Below are 23,490 nucleotides of genomic sequence, written 5' to 3' on the forward strand. Positions count from 1 at the left end.
TTTCAGAGTGTGTCATCGCGTAATTCAGTTGATTTCACCTCAGAAGTATTTTTGTGTCAACATACAATAGTGTAATGCTCACCTATTTGAATAATCATTCAGTTATTTTGTTATCAACAATGTTTATTCGTTTATAGAAAATATTTGCTTGTAATGTATGTTGATGGAAATATGTATCAGGTCTGATCGGCATATTAACAATTGTTATAAAGAGCGCACTGACTGCAGTGCTAATGTTAAAGCGCCGCACACACTTTTGTAATCCGACACCGCTTGTTAGCAGCGGCAGCGGCAGCTCCGCTCCTTTTAATGCAGCTGCCTTTAGCGCCTATATATGGTACAATAAGCTCTGGTTTACGGTTACATTATACAAATGTATAAGTATAGTTATACAGTTCTTAACTGTGTATGTATATTTACCATCCTTATTTGTTCTCTCACTGAAACCACATTTATGTACATATCCACGCAAAGCTGTTTATGCCTTGCAATTGGATGACTGAATAAACATTACTATCATCAAAGTTCACTCTGGATTAGCTGCAGTTCTTTCTAGCCGAATAATTAGGCCAGTTGAGTTCCAACCATCCCCACTGGGCACAGAATATCCCACAGGCACCGTGTCGAATGTGGACGAGGTCGAACTGGAAGCCATGTTAATCTTGGACTAAATCGGCCACCGTAGGAGTTGAAACGAAATCGGAATTGAGAGGAACAGAAACTAAAGTTCACTGGATGGTCATATACATGTTCACCACTAGATGGGGGAAAATATCACACAGTGTAGCTTTAAAGCTACACTGTGTAACTTTTTTAGTTTATTCTTAGCTAAAAACTTAGTTATTTCAAAAATAGATGTGCTCATTAATGTATATTTACTTCTTTCAAGTAATAAAGTATTCTCGTAAGTTTATAATATGCAATTGAAAATACATACGGGTGAGGGTTCGAATGCGGGTCGCCATGTTGCCCCTCCATCTTGAAAGTACATTAGCCAAAGAGGGACATACCCGTAAATTCAAGCTTCGCCTTTCGCGTTTTAACACTCGATGGCACCGTGTCGAATGTGGACGAGGTCGAACTGGAAGCCATATTAATCTTGGACTAAATCAGCCACCGTAGGAGTTAAAACGAAATAGGAATTGAGAGGAACAGAAAGTAATATTCACTGGATGGTCATATACATTTTCACCGCTAGATGGGGGAAAATATCACACAGTGTAGCTTTAAAATAAAGACAAATCTGAAAAATAATCTGAATTTAAAGAGAAAAGTTTCTTTTTCTGAAATCCCTGGCGATTTTTTCCGCTTCATTTTGATACATTTGTCAGAAAACAAGACCTAATATCTTCAGTCATTTAGCATCTCCATTTAATAATGTTTAGATATTTGTTCTGGAAAACGAGAAAAAACATACTGAGTAAGAATAATTTTTTTGCAGTACATGTGCTTGTACAGCTCAGAAAAGTTCATCTCTTCCTGATGAGGTTGTTGCAGATCCAATTCATACAGTCCTGAAAACACAAAGATTTAGATTTAGGTATTGGCTGCACCTGGTAATCTGTTCTTACTCCTCAAACTGCTGTAATGAGGTCCAGTGGTTGTTTATATGTGCGGCTTTGGCACCCCCTGCTGTCCCTCACCTGCACCCCCTCTCCTGTGTCCGCAGAGCAGGCCTGGATCTGCCACACTCGGTCTCTGTACGTGTGCAGGTTCAAACCCTCGGCGATCTCACTGGCTGGAGACGCCGTGTTTAAATCCTGTTTATTGGCAAAGATGAGGATGGGAACGCCAGCAAGGTTTTCCTGGTCTATCAGCTCTGACAGTTCCTACAGACGTAGGGAGAACGGGTAATGTGAGACACCCCCTGCACTGTTAGACATTTCTGTAATTTGTACAGTTATTTACTATATATCACCCAGTATAATACTGTAAATTCTCTTTACAGTAAATAACTGTAATTCCCGTTGCATCATGGGTATTTTCTATGACGTCAAACACCAAATACAGTGATTTCCTGTATTTTTTAAAAATAAAGTATAATACTGTATTTACCACAACGGCCTATTTGGCACAATTGGGATCGACAGGATTTGCTTTAGATTTATATTAGGAACCATCAGTGCAGCGTTGAAAGTTTCACCCGAGGAGAGAGCTCACGGTTCCAGAGAACATATGAGCTGTGTCCGGACACCCTGCGAAGATTTTTTCATCCCCCGTCAGAACGGCAAACAAGCAAGGTAAGTGTGATTTGTACTATCCGCGGTTGTCTGCACCCCACTTTTAGCTTGTCAGCATTGGTGCTAAAAACTGAGGTAAATCTAACGTTTTATGAATTTATTGAATTAGATTAGGAACCGGTGCAGCGTTGTAAGTTTTGCCCGAGGAGAGAGCTCACAGTCCGGACAACATACTTTACATAACGTTAGGTTATCATTTGCTTAAACTTTGCTGCTAAAAACTGAGGCAAACCTAACGTTTTATTTAAAAAAAAAATGAGTTTATTGAATTAGATTAGGAACCAGTGCAGCCAGCGCCGTGTGTAACGTTACTGCCCGAGGAGAGAGCTCACGGCCCGGACAACATACTTTACATAACGTTAGGTTATCATTTGCTTCAGCTTTGGTACTAAAACTGAGGAAACATAAACCTAACGTTTTATTTTTTAAAAGACTTAACGTTAGTGAGTTTATTGAATTAACTTTACCAATACAATGAAGATTTTGTTTATCGAGCATATTAAGCGTACATTTAGGACGACGTTAGTTAGTAAATTAACGTTGGCCACTAGTTGCAAAAATAATGTCGTTAACAAACAAAGTTTACATTTGGATTGACATTATTTATTTTACACTTTAGATAAGAATACCAGGAGCCTGCCTGTGCTGTGCGACACTGGAACTCATACAACGGTAAGTAACGTTAGTCCTCTTTGTTTCTCCACATATTACTGATAATTCAAAGTTTTTCTTGTATGTTTTAGTCGAGTCTGTTTAACAGAATCACAAAATTATTTAGTTTTTCCACCTCTTTTTAGCTGTAACTAGCCATGTACCATGTTTTTTTTTCATAAATTATATTATACTAAAATAATCCAAAACTATGTTTGTCCAGGACTGACAGATTATAATTTTATTTTCTGGAATTGAAGCAGTCCTGGACAATTTTTGGATGATTTTGGCAGATGAAATATAATTTATGAAAAAAACATGGCAAAACTTTAGAATAATGTTGCTCAAGTGCAAACCTGAATACATTTCTGAACACAAAAGAAGATGAAGAATGTTTGTAACCTAACAGATTGAGGCACCATTCACTTCTATAGTAATTTTTTCCTACCATGGAAGTGAATGGTGCCTCAAAATTGTCTGTTTACAAACATTCTTTAAAAGGTTTAGAACAACAGGGCGAGTAAATGACAGAATTTACTTTTTTTTTTTTTTTGGTGAACTATCCGTTTAATGACGGACCATTATTCTAAAGTGTTACCAAAAACATTTAAAGCAAAGGCACTAAGGGTGATGAAATTTAAAATATCTTTATTCTCTTAATTTTCTCTTGCTTTAAGTTTTTTTCGTGAGGAAAAACCCAGAGGAGGGAACAAGATGCACCACCAAAACCGGAGTGAGTCGGAAGACCGGGGAAGTTGTGAACAGGAAGACAACTGTAATCAACAACAGAGTGTCATCCTTCCTTCGCCACCTAATGGAGTTTGAATGGAAAAACACTTGGGGTTACTTGACTGTAACCCTGTTCCCTGATAAAGCGGAACGAGATGCTGCATAAGCTTATGCAAATGGGAAATGTCTTTGACATAACCAGCTGTGAAAATAGTGTGAAAACACGTCAATGAAATTGACCCGGAGGTATTTATAGCCTCGGCCGGTGACGTCATAGGCGCACCTGCTGCACGAGGCTATAAATAGATGAGCTTCCGCTGGAGCAAACCAGATCTTCTTTGTTTGAAGACCAGTCCTGAAGCATCATCAGCACGGCCTAGCAATGCAGCATCTCGTTCCGCTTTATCAGGGAACAGGGTTACAGTCAAGTAACCCCAAGTGTTCCCTTTCAAAAGCTACACTCAATGCTGCATAAGCTTATGCAAATGGGAACGAGAATACCCACGCCGCCGTGCTTGATGGTGCCTGGACCCCTTACGGTTGTGTAGGTGTGCACAAGAACGCAAGAAGCCTCAGGCATTAGCCTGTGATGTCGACTCAAGGACATGAGAGCCCAGAGTGGCATGAGCATCCAAGCTATAAAGTCTTAAGAATGTGTGCGGAGAGGACCAACCTGCCGCATCACAAACACTTTGTAAGGGAGCACCCCTTGCTAACGCAGTAGAAGAGGCGACTCCCCTGGTGGAGTGAGCCCTTAATCCTATAGGCGAAGCTTGACCGCGCACCTCATAGGCAAGAGCAGTAGCATCCCTGACCCAATGTGACATTGTTTGATGGTGGCAGAACCTCTGTTACGGCCCCCATGCCCTACTGGGGACCAGGAAGTAACTGCTGTCACTTGTGACAGTACGAACGCCAACTCCGCCTTCACGGAAGTGGAGACCACGCCGTTCAAACAAGGAGGATGACAAATAAATTAGTTTACTAATTTTTACTGTGCTTAACACCAATGCAGAAACGCCTGGCAGAAGTTAACACGCTGCCTGAGACTCTGAGAGTGACAATTTTAACACTTCCTGTTGAGGGGATGTTAGACGTTCTATGTCCTGGATGATAGCAGGATTTAAACACTGAACGTCTAACATTTCACTGGAAACCACTGCCCCCCCGAATCACCAGAGGCGGCGGGGATGGAGTAGTTTTGAGGATAACGGGGTGGGGCGAGCAAATGTTTGACACGCCCTGTCCCGTGGGGGCAGACTGGGCACCAGACCACCGGACTTCTTATATTGATGACAGTCCCGAGGTCTGCCCTGGGAGGTTGTTGAGGATGACGAGCCGGTCTCCAATCTTTACGAGGGAGAGCGCGACTCGCCACACTCTGCTTATTACCCTCCTAAATCTTGAAGGACTGAAGAGAGGTTGTGTGGCTGATAGCCCCTCCCCTTGAGTGCATTGAGGAAGAAACTGAGTGAACACTTCATGTTTCTTCCACTCCTTTAAATCTGGCCACTACAGAGTTAACTGAGTCACCAAATGAACCACTCAAATCCTTCAGAAGGTCAGCCTGATATGCTTGCAAGACAGCCATAGTGTGCAGCGCAGCACCAGCCTGTCCCTTTATATTTATTATTCTTATATAAATCATATACAATATATATTGAAATAAAATAATATATTATATATATATATATATATATATATATATATTCCATATAAAATAATATACAATATATAATTCATATATATAAGCTTTGCCCATGACAGCCGATGTTTATTTTCTACATGGCTTTATGGGGAGGTATGTCTCTTTAATGAAAATGCAGACCCAGGCGAGAGATAGCTCGTGAGCGTCTCCCACCTGGGGTATTCTCACATATCCACGCGATTTCGCACCCATGATAGTCGAAAATGTCGACGTCAAGGGTACAAAAACACGTGAAGTAAATGTTTTTTTTTTTTCTAGACAGAAACCTCAAGCTCACTGCGTTCGGGGATCTCTCATTCACGGTACCAGACAAACTGCCCTGGCCACCGCGCGAACAACCACCTCGATAAATTCCTCGTATGGATTCACCATCATGTGAGGAACGATCGCAGGTGGCTGCTCGAGGTCCGCGGACCCAGAGATTCATCATCATTCCCCGCGCGAGCCGAAGAAACGCTGGAGCGCGCTTCGGGATCACGCGGGGAAACATGCATTTGTTGAGCGAGCAAGCGAAAGGGACGGACCCGTCTCTTGCTCGTCAACAAACCCATTCGAGAGCTCCGAAAACTGGTGCGGACTGAAAGTAGCCCAGACGAGCATAAAGCATTCTAACTGTAAAGGCTTGCAATGCTCGCACTCGTCTGACTCAATGCAGCAACCGCATGCTCTTCCCCAAACACACACAGCAATAAACGTGTGCATCCAGTTCTGTTTTTTGAAAGAGAACATGGATATACAGCGTTTTACTCTGCTGACTCGTTTCCAACTGATCAGATTTAACTAGAACTCTTTCCACTTATGTTTCTTTGTAACAGAGATGAGAAAGAGAGAGAAATCTGCACACTGCCATGTTGAAAACTAACTCCTAACAAAGATCTCGAGTTGAGTCTTGAAAGAGAGAGAGAATTTTTTTTTTTTTCAGAGACTTTGTAACACACCATAACACAGAGTTGGTCTGAAAACAAAAAGACCTGGTTTGCTCCAGCGGAAGCTCATCTATTTATAGCCTCGTGCAGCAGGTGCGCCTATGACGTCACCGGCCGAGGCTATAAATACCTCCGGGTCAATTTCATTGACGTGTTTTCACACTATTTTCACAGCTGGTTATGTCAAAGACATTTCCCATTTGCATAAGATTATGCAGCATTGAGTGTAGCTTTTGAAAGGGAACTTGGACTAGGTGAGACACTTTTTTAATAGGATATGTAATGTACACAGACACTTACGCTGCATTCACACAGGGCGTCATGCCGGTTAGAAATTTTGTCTGACCTGAGACAGTGCCGACGCCACGTGACAGTGACGTATGGCATCAAAGCACCTCGAGAGCAATTCGAGAGCAGCCGCTAATACAGCCGGTGCAGTTTCTCCAGAGCGACTGCACGGACTTTGATGACGACACAGCTGTTCCACGATTGGCCAGATTCTCCGCATGACAGCGATCACATGTGTTTCGTGTTTATTCTAAAACCTTCAGTTCCTCTAATGCGCACAAATCTCTTTTTTATAACAGTTAAATCTCTTTTCATGTAGTTGCGTTGTTATATTGTCATGTTTATCAAAATAAAACAGATGAAAAACGTAGACCCCCACTTCATTGATAGTTTAGGCTTGTATGTTAACTTTATTCTTGTACAAACACACGCTGTATTAAGTAGTGCATAAAGTATTACATGACAAAAAATGTCTCTGAAACATCTGTGCATTGACAAATATTGCATTTATTTCACTTCAGCTGATAAAGTGTGCAAACACAGCGCGAGCGTCACTGCGGGAAGCAGAAAGTGTTCGACTTCACGTCTCCGTTTGCAGCTCCTCCCCGCCTGCACGCGGCTACTCTCGCCGATTGGTTGCATCCGGCCACAGCTGATGTCGAACACACCTTTCAACTTCTGCCGCTTGCAACGTGAGTGAAGCGACGCGACAGAACCCACAATTAAGTTCAGCAACGCATGACGTCAACCATTCAAAGTAAATGAGAAGCGTCCCGTGTGAATGCAGTATTAAGTTTGAGGATACCTTACTAAATCTAATGCAGTATACATGTAATCCATCCTGCAATAAAAGGTTACATTGTTGTTTTTGATTAAATAGTTTGTGAAATCATGTTGAGGTGATTCAGTAATATTACTTTTTTGGAGCATGTAGTTTGTGCTGCTGCTACTATTATGTACTAACAGTTTTCTTTAGTTTTTTACTCAATATCAATTTTGTTAAGCTAATAACAGAGACACCTCTCTAATATGCAATCAGGTTCAGCATCACTACAAAGTACATTCTTCAAAATATTCATAACATTGAATCACCAGCTAAAACAAAAACTGAACATTTCATTTCACATCTTCATGAAGGCATTGCAGGACTGAATTAGACTAGACAGCATACGTTTAGCTAGGTGTACCTCAAAGTGTTAACTGTCTATAAAATAGTATTTTACCATTATGATGAATTGTAATGGGATTATTATTTTTTATTAAATTCCAACAGTGTAAAAAGTTTGTGTATACTCAAATTGTATGACTAACTTCATATCATTCTTATCTAGAGGGACTTCTTGCCATAATGGAGCAGAATCCTGGTTCCTGTTTGAAATCAGGTACAGACATGAAACTTGTGTTTGTGTTGTGTTGTGATAACTTGTTTCAGAATTAATTTGCTCTTTGTTTATATTTTATTCATGTATATGTGTATTTTGCACCAAAGTTACAGTATTCTTCAACCAACTATTTACAGTATTCTACCAACTATTTTCTGCAGAGTTTTTAAAATTGTAGCTCAAACAATAGTGTGTGGCGCTAGCAAGGTCATGGGTTCAATCCCCAGGGAAAGCAAGAACTGACAAAATGTAAAATGTGTATCTTGAATGCAATGCAAGTCTTCTGCCAAATGCATAAATGTAAATGTAAATAAAATGTAAAATAAGTGATATTGAATGCACTCTGATTACTTTTATACATGATTTTCTGAAAATAAGTTTTGATTTGAGGATGTTTTAAAGTGAACTTTTTCCACACATTTACATGTTTAAGTTAAAGCACTTAAAATGTTTTAAATAAAGAATTTTATATTTCATAATAATTGTCTGTTTGGATTACTTCTGTAGGATAGATTAATGTAAGAATTAATGTAATTCAGTAAGTATTAATTATTCAATAGGATTAGGATTAATGCACTGTTAACCAAGGTTTACAGTAACGGTACTGTATTACAAAATTACAGTAACATGTAGTTACTGTAAACTGAAATGCGGTTATTGTACTGTAAATCTCAAATACAGTAACTTACTGGCAACAGTGTTGCCAGTAAGTTACTGTAAAATCTCTTATAAATGTCTAACAGTGTGTATCTAGTCAACAGAACACATTTGTGGCCATATGACCATTATGTTTTCAAGCCCCTCTAATTTCCCCTTGCCCATAAAGGAGAGGACCATGGTAAGCATGTTTTGTTTCACAAAAATATTTTTTTTTTGCATGTAAAAGTAAATTTTCTTGCTGTCAACTTAATCAACTGTTGTGCCAAAGCTAATTGATTCAGATAGAAAAACTTATATCATACATGTTGATGAACTACCAACAGATAAAACCATGTGATAATGCTAGCTGAAGATTAGCCTGAATTGCTAAGAGAGATGTTTTTTTTTTTTTTTTTTTTTAAATGTGGCGGTGGCGTAAAGTGAGACAAATACTGTGGGGTAAAGCGCAGGGTTGCCAACTTTCACGCATTTGGCGTCTCACGCCAAACTGCCAAACCTGCTTTTGATATTAAACAAAGTCTAAGCTTTTAGATTTGTTTAAGTTTTAATGCGAAATTCAAACTATAAATAGCGTTTTGGCGCTAATATGGCATAACAGTTAAAGCCAGAGTGTTGAAAAACGGAGATGCGACATGCTCTCTCATCTCGCGAGTGCGCGCGCGGTCACGTGCTCCACGGAGCTCTCAATACTGCTAGCGCTGTGTCAATGCATTTGAATGGCTTGATACACAACATCTCCACTTCAGGTGTTTGCAGCAAGTTTTGGTAAACAGTACAGCATAGTGTGCATTGATTATTACGTCAACCATACAGGATCGTTTTATTATAGAGAGTGATGGAGATGCAACATTGTTAACATTAATGTTTTTCCTGTATTTAGCCCTCATACACTCATACACATTGATGGTCAAATGTGACCATACACCTTAACTATTTTTCAATTGAATAAATGTTCTATATTTTAGTTCAAAAATATTAATTGAATATTGAGATATTTTGGTACTAAATACTATCTGTGCAATAATTATGGTCCTGACCACTTAAAATATTTTTCTTCTAATATTTTTCTTATTTATATTACAATTAGTATTACTTGTATCTAATCTAGTTGCTCAAAAAAGTATTGCAGTTTTGCATTTTAATAAATATTTTGATATGATCAAACACTAGATTTCTTTAAATGGGAAATTTTAAAATGTTAATAACGTACATATCCTTATTTCCTTATGTGTACAGCAGGCTATGAATTGATACTGAAATCGATATACAATATAATCTTATATGTACAGCAGGCTATGAATTGATACTGAAATCGATATAATCGTACGGTAATTGGTTAAGTACCCCCCCCCCCCCCCAACCCTGAAAGCGAGACATGAGGCACAAGTTAAGTTTAGTCTTAAACATATTTTAATGTAATATTACATTACATATGTTTTATTTTTAATGTCATAAACATTGTAGAAAAGCCATCATGCCAAGGCAAAACACCAGGAAGACAACCTGGGGCACATGTTCCTAAAAGTGATGTGGTGAAGAAGCTGCCTCAACCTAAAAGGCCTGGGGCCTCATTTATAAACGTTGCGTACGCACAAAAGAAGGCGTACGCCGCTCTCTACGCAATAATTGGTATTTATAAAAAGCAAACTTGACGGAAAAATGTGCGGTCCTTCACGCAAGCTCTGACCCAGGCGTACGCACAAAAACTGGTGAAACGAGAAATGGCGACACCGTCGGCAGATGGAAGAAACACGTGAAACTGTAGAATGTTGTGTAAAAGAAATGGCAATACTGCCTCTCATAAATAACATGAAGACTTCACAAAGCAAGTATTACAATTAACAGCCTACACAAACACCCGTTTGATCAATCTGCAGTGTAAAACAAACGAAAATTACAACAGAAATGCAAATTAACACATATTTGCAAAAAGAAAAGTGAAATATGTTCTGCAATAATATTGCCATGTTATGCTATTCATCCTCATAAATAATATGGTAAACAGAACGAAATAATGTACAAAACTGATATTCTCGTCAATGTGTCCGTCTGGCTGAGCAGATATAGATACAATTAGTTAGTTAGATAGATAGATAGATAGATAGATAGATAGATAGATAGATAGATAGATAGATAGATAGATAGATAGATAGATAGATAGATAGATAGATAGATAGATAGATAGATAGATAGATAGATAGATTGATAGATAGATAGATAGATAGATAGATAGATAGATAGATAGATAGATAGATAGATAGATAGATAGATAGATGTATTAATTGTCCGCTGGGGAAAGTTGTTTTCATAGTAACAATTTATTCATCAGCTACGGAATCATATTCATGCATATGCATTTAGTTTGTTTTATTTTTGATAAAATAACATATGACGTATGTCTCAACCATTCAGAAAAATGCAAGAAATTACATTTGCACTGAACTATTTCCTCTTTCCACGTAGATAATAGGGATAGGGATTAATAGGGATTCCCCAATAATTGCCGGCAGTCTCTCATCAAGAGGGCTCAGCTCCGGTGTCCCCTTTCCCCCACCCGTTGCAGACACACTCTGGAGATGGAGCGCTAGACGCTTTTTTGCCTCGACTTTGATGTCCGACCATTTCTTTTTTATTTCGGCCATGGTCCGAGGTTGTGAGGCTACAGCATTTACGGCGTCTGCAACCTTTTGCCACTCAAGTGCCTTTTTGGCATTAGTAATGCCCACACTGTGCCCTCCAAACAAAAATGTTCTCCTCTTTTCCACCTCGCCAACGATAACTTCTACTTTACATTAAGTGAAGTTACGTTTTTTTGATTTCCTCTCTGTGTTTGCCATGCTTTCGCAAATTATGAATATTAACTTGTGGGCGTTTCACGGACTATTTATGGGCAACTATGGGCGTGACATGAAGCCGCAAAAGCTGCGCTACATTTAGAATTGATTGTGATTTATTAAGGGAAAACTGCGTAGCATGTGCGTGTGCACGGTTTTATAAATCCGAATATTTCTGTGCGTACGCACATCCTATGTTTCATCCGTACATCACTTCTGACGCAAATCATACGCAAAGTTTTATAAATGAGGCCCCAGGAGGAGCCACACGGAGAGAGCAACTCCTCATCTTTACCTGTAATCTTCAGGTATGTAGAGTAGGCCTAGTTGTAGAGTATTACAGTAGGCTGTGGATCTAGTCATGTGTTCTGATTCCCAGACTGGGTTCTAGTCTAACTGGTTCTATCTGTCATGTTAATTAAAACATTTTGAATTATATTATGTTGTATTTGATTTTGCTCAGAGTTACTTTCAAGGGCTTAGAAAAAGAATGTGCTTAATTGACCGATCCCCATGATTTTGTTACTAGTCCGACATTAGTGTGTGGTTGTCAAGCTAGCTGTCAGGATTCTGACTGTTACAACATGTGTTGTTATGGTAGTTTCAGAGTGGAAAAAGTAAGTGATTCACTTTACCCCCTTGATTTCTCTGGTCTGTCTCCGTTTACCCCTAAGCTGGGGTAAAGTGAGACACAAGACGACTTTTAAAAAAAAACAATCATATTTTCACTGACCGCCGTCCTGAATACATTCTGATGATTTCCATTGCTAGGAAACATCCTGAATTAATGGGAAACGTGTAAATTTGACTGATATATCATTTTAGCCCGCTTAGAGGGGAGCAAATGTAAAAAAAAATAATTATAAAAAAATTATATCCATGGTTTATCTGTGCACATCTTTTTTTTTTTACATTCATGTTTCTGGGCCCGTATTTATCAAGCCTCTGAGCATTCCTCACATGAACACTGCTAAGAATTGACTTAAGAGTAAAACAATTCTTGGCTTAAAGCTGCGCTTAAAAGTTAGTGTGGCGAGCAGCGAGGCCGAGGGACCGTGAGGGCGGGACGAGGCGGCGCTCATCAGGGAGGATGAGCGCCAGCTGCGCGCCTCAGCGATCTCGGCCCTCGCGGAGGAGTGAGGGACTATAAAGGAGGAGTGACGACAGTGAGGGACGAGAGAGGACCAGGCCTGGATTTTATGTTGTATTTTATTTATGTTTTGTTATGTGTTGCTGCAGTCGACCGTGAGGGGCTGCAGCCTTTATTTTCACGTTGTGTTTATTTGTGTTTGTGTGTAGGCGGCAGTCGGCCGCGAGGGGCTGCCGCCGCCATATTTATTTTGTCTTTATTTTTGATTAAAACTTGTTGAATGTTCGCCGGTTCCCGCCTCCTTCTTCCCGTACAAACAACTTTACTACAGTGGTGCCGAAACCCGGGAGGAAGGAGGGACACGCTGTCGAAGAGCCCTCGCAGCTGAGGGGGATCGCGGTGCCGCGGAGTTCGGGCAGCGCGGAGGAGAGAAGTCCGCGAGCGGCTGCCCGAAGCGGTGGTGCTGGAGCGGATGAAGGTCGGTGGGACGGAGAGCTCGCTGCCGTGCCTCTGGGTCGAGGTGGGGTGGCTGCCGTCCGCGAGGGGGCGAAGGAGTCCCCAGCGCTTGCCCGGAGCCGAAGCCTGCTGCCGTCCGCCATATTGGGGAGGAGCCGGAGCACTGCCGTCCGCCAGTTTGGGGAGGAGCAGGGAGCGCGGGACGGGGACTCGCTTCCGGCCGCCCTCAGAAGGAGGAGCCACCGCCGGCCGCCAGGGGGCGGAGGAGTGTCGAGCCGTCCACCGGCCGTCCAGTACCACCGCATGGCACCGCGAGGAAGAGCCTCTCGGCTGGCTGAGGACCGAGCGGCAGTGTGTCTGGGAACCGGACCAGAATTTTTTATTTTTTTTTTTTCTCCTCTCTCCACTCTCTCGTCTCTGTCGCTCCTCATGTTCCTCGCTCCGTTCTGTCACCTCGCTGTTCTTACCCCCAGGTCCCGCGGCCGCCGTGATCGGCCCCCCCCGGGGAGGGGGGGGGGAGTAGAGCGCAGACTCGGGAGTACCCCCCGGCCTGCGAAGGGCGTTGGGGGTATGTGGCGAGCAGCGAGGCCGAGGGACCGTGAGGGCGGGACGAGGCGGCGCTCATCAGGGAGGATGAGCGCCAGCTGCGCGCCGCAGCGATCTCGGCCCTCGCGGAGGAGTGAGGGACTATAAAGGAGGAGTGACGACAGTGAGGGACGAGAGAGGACCAGGCCTGGATTTTATGTTGTATTTTATTTATGTTTTGTTATGTGTTGCTGCAGTCGACCGTGAGGGGCTGCAGCCTTTATTTTCACGTTGTGTTTATTTGTGTTTGTGTGTAGGCGGCAGTCGGCTGCGAGGGGCTGCCGCCGCCATATTTATTTTGTCTTTATTTTTTATTAAAACTTGTTGAATGTTCGCCGGTTCCCGCCTCCTTCTTCCCGTACAAACAACTTTACTACAGTTAGTTATCAAGCATCTCAGTCATAATTTAAGTGTGTAGGACTAAATCTTAAGTGTCAGTCTTAAGCCCCGTTTCCACCGAAATTACCCAGAACAATTTGTACCAGGAACTTTTTTTACAGAAACTTTTTTCCCCCAGACCTGCTACTGTCTGAGTTTCCACTGCGGTCTAAAGTACCGTGAAGATTAGGCAAATTAGTCCGGTGATGTAGGACTGCGCGCGGCACAACTGTTCCTCCCAGTCACCGACAGACAGTAACATTTTTGCGCGATACTGTCTGCAAAGTATAGAGGAGATGCAAGCAGCGCTGCTTTAGATAGTTATGTATTGGTTTACTAAAGATGTAATGATAATTAACAAAACGGCGGAAAAGAGACGAGCACCGATACTAAAGTATATTCTGAAAGCTCGTAAAGCTAGATTTAAAATAAGACAACGTATGTTATTATCAGCTATTACGGACATTGACCGTGCGATTGCTGAGACAACACGCGCCATCGGACAGAAAGAGCAAGACTGATATTTACTGAATGCAGAATTAAAGACTTAAAAATGCCGGTTGAAATAAAATGCTGCGTGAGCTCAACCAATCCGCATGTTCAGCGCCCAAGTCCCACCCCCAAAAGTTCCTGAACTTTGAAAAGGTTCTACCTCAGGAGCAGGGCTGTTTGGGACCGTTTTGTTGGTTCCATTTAGACCCCGGTTCCTGCGGTCGAAACACACCGAGTACCAGCCCAAAGTTCCTAGTTCCTGGGGAAAGTTCCTGCAGTGGAAACATTACATTAGAGATGATTTACGACACTTTGCTGTGCCACAAACGGGATTTTGGATAACGACATAGGCATGAACTAATCACTGAATAGATTTCCTTATTTAAGAATATTCTCAGATAAATTAACATTAAATGGTGAAATTCCTAAGAGGAGTTTACATTCAACACACATTTGACTTAAGAATTTTCAAGAGAATACATTATAATATACACATTTGAAATGAAAGATCATCACGTTTTCCACCCTGTCTTAATTACAAATTGAAAACCTGTGTGCTGTAACTGACCTGCCTATAGCCTAGTTTTTATGATATAATCAGACAACTGAATTGGCAGGAGGAAAGAAGCTCTGACAAAGATGATGCCTGGTCTGTCCAAACGATACCGTTTGATTAACCGCTCATTGTAAAACATTTCAAAAACATTCTTCCTCTTCTAAAAAGATTTGCGCACGTCTCTGTCTCCTCAGTGCCATCACAAGCCCCTACTGGCAACCCCTAACCACTTGAGAGACCTCTTGAGCTGTCTTAAATAACAAGGGACAAGCAAGACACTGATTAGCTGGTTCAGGTGTGTTTATTTGGGGTTGGAGCTAAACTCTGCAGGACAGTGACCCTCCAGGACCAAGTTTGGAGACCCCTGCCCTAAACCCTCACGGTCTTCCTCTGAGTCCGCACTTTCACAACGTAATGTCGCTTTGACTGCCGGGAAGAAGTCCGCTGTCTAACCCGCACCAGTGCAGGCTCGGCAGAAGTGCAGGCTCGGCAGAAGTGCACATCGAGGGTGGATTTCGGCAGTCATTGTAAGTCCACAAGACCGAAAGTGCACATGAAGTGTGTCATTTGGCACAGAGCCTATATTGTCCAGAGCCAATAAGTCCATTCGGGAAATTTCCTCACTACTAAATATTCCACAGTCAACTGTTAGTGGTGTTATAACAAAGTGGAAGCAATTGGGAACAACAGCAACTCAGCCATGAAGTGGTAGGCCACGTAAAATCACAGAGCGGGGTCAGCACATGCTGAGGGACACAGAAGTTGCCAACTTTCTGCAGAGTCAAGAGCTACAGACCTCCAAACTTCATGTGGCCTTCAGATTAGCTGGACTCTAGAGCAGTGGAGATGTGTTATAAATATCTTTACTGTCATTTTTTTGATCAATTTAATATATCCATGCATTTCTTTTTTTAATCTTATTGACCCAAACTTTTGAATGGGGAATCAGGGTTTCACCAAAAACATTTCCCGCATTGATAATACAGTAATATGAAATGTGTATTATCACATATTACATATTATTTATGAAAATATGTTATTATCTGTAGTTCACTTCCTATGCAGGGAAAAACTGTAATAGATGTAATTTTTCAGTGAAATACTGTTTATGGAAGTAAAAAACTGTCATTCCCAAAATTCCCTGTCTGACACTTCACATTTGAGAGGACCTGCCGAAGCTCGAGGTCATGAAAAGGAAGACGATGAAATTGTAAATTCTAGTATTTTCGCATTCTGTTGCCACAATTCGGAACAGCACAAACGCGAACCATTTCTTCTTCACTTGTGAGCCGATCATCACTCTTCACACACATGACGCTTCTCCCACCTGGACTATTTGCCTTTTTCCCACGGGACTTCAGCACAAGACTACAGCTAGCCGTCTAAAACACTATTTAGGTGAATTTAAACAATGGCCAAGTGGCTAAACGCATCTCGTTGTCATGTAAGGGCCCTGTTCATGTTGGACAGACATTTTAATTGCATTTTGTGCCTGTTAAGAGGCACAAAGACTCTCTTTATGTACAGTATATGCCCCCATAACTACCGTTTTAGCTGATTGGGAGCTCTGGGCATTAACTGTAACAGCTCCGAGTTGCAAGCACCAATCAGGTTAGTTTTTTTCTATAGACAGTACTCACAAAGGTATAAGGTATCCCAGATTTTCAGTAAAGTCTTGTGGACTCCACTGTATGTTTTCCCATGTTTTACTGTGTAATTTAACACAACTCACTACTAACAAGGAAAATGATACAAGGAAAAAACTACAAACAGGGTTTGTCCCCGGAAGAATCTAGGTATTTTTTTCAGAAAGTGCGGATCTTTCTCTGTCCACCGATGTCCCACACATTCAGTTTCATCCCATGAGATGCCACGCTCTTGATGTTAAAGCCCTGAAAACATCTTACTAGTCATCATCACCCAAAATAACTTAATTTGCAAATCAAAGAATATGTAATCGGGATCGATTGCTCCTGTCTCCTGATCGATTGCTCCTGTCTGCCTCCTGTCTGTTGCTGCAGTCAGTGATTGTAGCTCTGTACAGCTTTGCCTTTGAATCTCTATTCTAGTTAGCATTTCGCTAGCCTGTTAGCTTGTCATCTCTGCACCCGGGTCTCCTGTTTTCTGAGTTCAGTTTGAGTTAAGTAATGGCTGCAGATAAAGTACTAATTGTTGGTGATTTTAATATCCATGTAGACAATGAAAAAGACGTATTGGGATTAGCATTCAGAGACATTCTGAACTCTATTGGAGTTAGGCAACACGTGTCAGGACACACTCATCGTCATAATCATACTTTAGACCTAATATTGTCACTAGGAATAAATGTTGATACCATTGAAATTCTGCAGCAGAGCGATGACATCTCAGATCATTACCTAATATCATGCATACTTAATTTAGCTAAGGTTGCAAAGCCGTCCCCTCACTTCAAATATGGCAGGACTATCACTGCCGCCACTAAAGATTGCTTTTTAAATAATCTTCCTCATCAGTATCATCTCCTTAGCATCCCAGATAGCTTAGAAGAACTTGATGTTGCAACAGAAACTATTGACTCTCTCTTCTCCAGCACTTTAGACACAGTTGCTCCCATGCGCTTAAAGAAGATTAAAGAAAATAGTCCAACGTCGTGGTACAACGAGCACACCCGGGCCCTTAAAACAGCAGCCAGAAAAATGGAGCGCAGCTGGAAGAAAACAAAACTAGAGGTTTTTCGTAATTCGTGGAAAGAGAGCCTGATCGCATACAGAGCCGCAAAAACTGCTAGCTCTGCTTATTTCTCGACTCTCTTAGAAGAAAACAAACACAACCCTAGGTAACCCTTATTCGATACAGTGGCTAAATTAACCAAAAATAAAGCTTCAACTTCGGATGTTTGTAAACAGCACAGCAGTAATGACTTTATGAACTTCTTTACATGTAAGATTGATAATATTACAGTATCACATCAGACAGAGCATTGTAGGGTCACTGAGGAAAAATTACACTCATTCACTGCTATAGGAGAAGAATTGTCTAAACTCATTAAATTATCAAAATCAACAACATGTATGCTCGACCCTGTACCGACTAGGCTATTAAAAGAGATGCTACCAGAGGTCATAGATCCTCTTCTTAAAGGTCACATGGCATGAAATTGTAATTTTTCAACATTAATATGAGTTCCCCTAGCCTGAATATTGTCCCCAAGTGGCTAGAAATTTTGATCGGTGTAAACTGAGTTCTGGCTGTCTTTCTCTGCCTTTGAGAAAATTACGGCTTAAGCTGATCTGGAATTTTGTCCTGTTATGACGTCATAACAGGAACGGTTACCTCCCTTTCCTCCGCCCAGAGATTTTGGCATGCCCATGCAAGCGCCATATTTGTCCTCGAGAGATCATGGCTTGTGAACGAGTGAATAATGGCAGTTTCTCAGTGTTTGGATGTACAGATGAAAACAGAAGCCTTTTTTCAGTTCCTTCTGATCTGTGATTTCTGATGTGTAGCTAATTATTCAAGTTCACACAGAACTGTATTATTCGTGCACACGCTGCAGCTTCTCTCTCTCCTGAAAGAACGGTGTTTTCTATCTTGTGAGTCAGTGTTTTTGTATGTCCTCGTCGCGTCTATCTGTTCTAAAATGTGCATAGAGTCGAGAGTTTCTGCTCAACATCGGCAGAGTCACATCTTTAGAGATAAACCTCACGCACGACGAGGCTAGGGCTGCACTGATGAGTCGGCCTTCAACATCACCGACTCCCAGTACTGCATCTGGCCCACAGCGGAGGCACCAAACGCGGCGCGAGATTAAGCAGAAGGGGGGTAAGCGTGAGGGTATCCGGCTAGGCTAGCCAGCTATCCCCAAAATAAACTGGATTACGTTTGATTACTGCTGTTGTGTATTTGTTTGCACTGTGTACTCAATGCGCATCACTGACACTTTTCATATGATAGGAAAATATCTAAAAATAATGCTATAAACAACACTTACTCGTAACTCGTTCATCTCGACAGCTGTAATGGTACATATGTGTTACAAAGTTGGTACAATAATGATGAAGACGGACTCGGTGTGACTGGGACTCATGTTTATTCAGAACTCTCAGATACAAACAAAATAAACTTGCTCTCACAACTCAGTAGTTATTATAAATAACTTTGTTAGCAATCGCTCCGTCTCTGGTCCATGATGTCCGGTTCGCGAACAAATCTTTCTTTTGAACCGGTTCTTTTTAGTGAACCGGTCGAACCAGTTCACCAAATCGGACTGAATCGTTCTAAACAGTTCGCGTCTCGAGTCAGCGCTGATCCATAATTTACTAAAGTTACTAACTTTCTGTCATGAGTGACAGTCCCTCCGACTAGAAATAAACTAATAACCTGAAGTATATGCTAGTAACTACAACAGTTCACTGAACTGAGATGTGCTGAGAACTGATGAGAAGTGAACTCCGGTCCATCCGTCTCTCTGGCAGCAGGCTCGTGCCTCGTAGACCTCATTAAACCCCCCCCTCCACTACAAGATCTAATACTCTTTTCAAATGCAAAGATGTCAGCCAATCACAACAGTGGGCGTTTTCACTGAAGTCTCACAGCAGACACGCCTCTTGAAACAGGGCATTCAGCCAGAGGGCAAACATCAGTATAGAAAAAAATGCCTTTTATTTCTAAATTATGACATTTTATGATGTAAAAATCATACTAACAATATAAGTACACCCCAGGAAACATTATAAAATAACAGAAAAATGCCATGCCATGGGACCTTTATCATTAATTCATCTTTGTCATTAGGGTATGTACCAACATTTTAAATTTTTTTTTGGCTATTATTAAACCACTTATTAAAAAAATGCAACTTGATCCTACAGAATTAGTCAATTATAGGCCAATCTCAAATCTACGGAGCCCCGCACATGACATGCAGTAAAAAACTAGTAGGCTAAATAGTGCGCATGATTTACTATTTCGTTCCCTCAATTTATAAATCGTGTGCACGTTTTACTAATTTGTTCCCTCGATTTGCTAAATCATGTGCATGATTTATAAATTGAGGGAACAAATTGGTAAATCGTGTGCACGATTTAGTGATTTGAGGGAACCAATTAGTAAAACGTGCGCACGATTTAGTAATTTGAGGGAACCAATTAGTAAAACGTGCGCACGATTTATAAATAGAGGAGAAATAATAAATCGTGTGCATGATTTATAAATCGAGGGAGCGAATTATTAACTTGTGCGCACGCTTTACTTTTTTTTCTTGCATGTCATGTGCGGGGCTCCGTACAAATCTACCCTTTCTGTCAAAAATACTTGAAAAGGCAGTGTATTCACAATTATGTTCCTTTTTAGAAAGAAATGGTATCTATGAGGATTTCCAGTCCAGATTTACACCGTATCATAGTACTGAGACTGCTCTCATCAGAGTTACAAATGATTAACTCTTATCATCTGATCGTGGTTGTGTAAGAGTGGACTCCTGCAGATAGTTCAATCTGCAGGGTTGCAGAAGACTAAAGAAACGTTATCAGAAAGATGGAAGAAAACTGTACATTTCTCGTCTATTTCCACTCACTGCAACTTATACCAACAATGGAGATAAGTGCAGTTACAATAGCAAAATATGTGGGAGAGCGTTGCTATAAGGTGACTATATTGTATTGCAATAGGGGACACTTCAAAGTCAATTCCAAATCAAAACTAGTTAGCACAGTATTCGTAAAAGAAAGGATTTAATGACAAAATCTGGTTATGGTTACACTTAAAATAGTTTCAAAATGGATGTATGAGATGATAAACTTATACCATTAATCGTACACAGCATGAATACAATGTTACCTGAGGGATAGAGAGAGAGAGCGAGGGAGAGAGAGAGAGAGAGAGAGAGAGAAAGAGAGAGAAAGAGAGAAGAAGAGAGCAAAGAAGAGAAGCCCCCAATGACCTCAAGAGCCAGAGAGTCAAGGAGCCAGAGAAAAAGAGAGCCAGAGAAAAAGAGAGAAAGAGCCACCGTTCTAATCCTCATTGATCTATTCCCTGACCATGTGACTGAAACATTTACATTTACATTTTACATTTATGCATTTGGCAGACGCTTTTATCCAAAGCGACTTACATTGCATTCAAGGTACAGATTTTACATTTTGCTTTCCCTGGGAATCGAACCCATGACCTTGGCGTTGCTAGCGCCACGCTCTACTGTTTGAGCTATAGGAAAGCAAATATATTGAAACCAAATGTATTCTTTCAAAATGACCAATCAGACCAAACTCGAACATGACATTCAAACTGACCAATCAGACCAAACTTCCCCCACTGTAAAGGTGTGGCACCCATGGGGCCTACAGGCCTCTCTATTGTCTTCCAGATGGCCCTTCTGATAAGCAAATGGGGGGTGACAACAGTAAAGCAAATTTCTTTGTTGGATTTCAAATATCTTTGATTATTTTCAATTCCTTCAGTTGTATCTCTCTTTTAGGATTACTCGATCTTAGCGCTGCATTCGATACTATCGACCACAACATTTGAAAATGATAATGATATCTATGAAAAATTTAAATCAGGATTCAGGCCGCATCATAGCACAGAAACTGCGCTCGTTAAAATCACAAATGATTTACTTCTAGCTTCTGACCAAGGCTGTTTCTCAATACTAGTTCTACTCGATCTTAGTGCTGCGTTCGATACTATAGATCATAAAATACTCTTAGATCGACTTCAAAATTACACTGGTGTTCAGGGACAGGCATTAAACTGGTTTAGATCGTACTTATCAGACCGCTACCATTTTGTCTGTCTAAATGGGGAAAAATATAACAAAGATAACGTCAGTAGACTATGGGGTGCCGCAAGGATCCGTGTTAGGCCCTCTGCTATTCTCAATATATATGCTGCCACTTGGTAATATTATAAGAAAACGTCTTGTTCATTCCTTCCTTTTCTGGTCTCCGTTATATTACCCGTTATGTTTACACGTGATGTGTATGCTGTGTGGTGTTCTGTCTGATGTTGATTACGAATAAACCTATCTTTGTGCAAATCCCAACTCTCCTCTTCACTGCTGCACCGTACAACTGTAACACAACCATTGCCTTTTGGTGATGTTGGGGTAACAGCTTAGGACCCAGGACCAGTAGTGAAAAATGAAGACCAGGAGTCAGGAGTCAGATTAATTAAAGTGAACAGTTATACTGTTTTCAAGGTCTAGACACGTCATTACTGCCATGTGGAATGATTCTGATTGGTTCTAACAACATACAATGTAAGCAACTTTCCACACATAGACAGATAGGAGCATATATCACTAAAAATGCGTAGACTTGATGTCGCCCAGGCCCAAATTAGTCCCTAGCGACCTCGGGGGTCATAGAAAAGACGCCTCTAAGTCTAGAATCGTCTGCCGAAAGGACCATCTCCAATACTGGATCTGCACAGAATCATGAGACGCACACACAAAGCTTCACAGAATAACAGTTTCCATCAAGGTCGGGAGCATCTTAACTAACTATCAACAAAGCACTTCTCCAAAACATGCTGATACTAACTCTAGTTCAGAAGTGAATTTATTCTATTTAGTAAGAAAGAAAAGTATATCAAAGAGGTACATTTCTCTGAGTCCCCAAAAGAGTCACATAGCTGTAACATAGATGACTCCAGGGGTCACTTTAGTAAGACATACAGTTAATACATGCTGAGCACTCCTCTCACTTCAAACACCAAGGACATTTGCCTGTCAGCACGTCTTGACACAGACATCAGAGCAGCACCTAAATATTCTGGATTCAAAAGCACAGAGCAACTAAAACACTACAATATCCAAAATCACTCCTTGAATATAGAGAACTGATTTATCAAATGTAGGAAATTGTTATAACTTGATTATCATTAATTCTTATTTTAATATTGAACATAAAATCATTCTTGAAGGATATGTGTCTGATGAAGAGACAAGTGATGTTTGGCTTGACCCTTGACCCTTCAGCGAATTGTGCAGTTTTGAAGCCAAAATATATAATTTAGCGAGTGATTCGTCCTCAACCATTGAGTTTTTGACTGTGGTTGGGGAAATCTTCTCAACTTCACAAAATATGAATTTGCCAGCATAACTCAAACAAAACAGTATTTAGTATTTAATGAGGCAAGTTTTATCCATTTAAATAACAGCCTTTTGTGATAATGTCTAAAGGCCTGTTCATGACAACTATAATGATAACGATAAAGATATAGTTCTCAAAATCATTCTCAATATTAAAGAAAAGCAGAGTTCACACCACAGCTATAACTATAAAGATATAGAGCTATGCTTATGTTGAGCGATAAAACACTGCCAGCCAATCAGAATCCTTTCTAATTGAAGTGCTCGTGCATTTAAAATGACAGACAACACCGCAGAGAAGTTCATCGCTGAGGTCCAGAAAAATCACAGTGTCCATGTTGTTTTAATGTTCAAGAGTTGAAAGGGCAGAAACGAATCAGTTCACCGTCGCGTCATCTTTATGAGCCATTCTAACATTACTTTGAGTATCATGATTCACAG

General features: G+C 40.9%; 1 pseudogene across 1 annotated transcript; it reads right to left on the reverse strand.

Annotated features, from left to right (window-relative positions):
* Positions 1-1,430: 1,430 nt before the first annotated feature.
* Positions 1,431-18,327, reverse strand: LOC307140038 (ADP-ribosylation factor-like protein 3; annotated as a pseudogene). The gene is made up of 5 exons: positions 18,291-18,327; positions 16,743-16,881; positions 14,580-14,634; positions 1,644-1,829; positions 1,431-1,514 (listed from the first exon to the last, which is right to left on the reverse strand). The product of its transcript is annotated as an ADP-ribosylation factor-like protein 3 (transcript).
* Between the last annotated feature and the right edge of the window lie 5,163 nt (positions 18,328-23,490).

This window comes from Gobio gobio, assembly GCF_949357685.1.
Source record: "Gobio gobio genome assembly, chromosome: 16".
NCBI lineage: Eukaryota > Metazoa > Chordata > Actinopteri > Cypriniformes > Gobionidae > Gobio > Gobio gobio.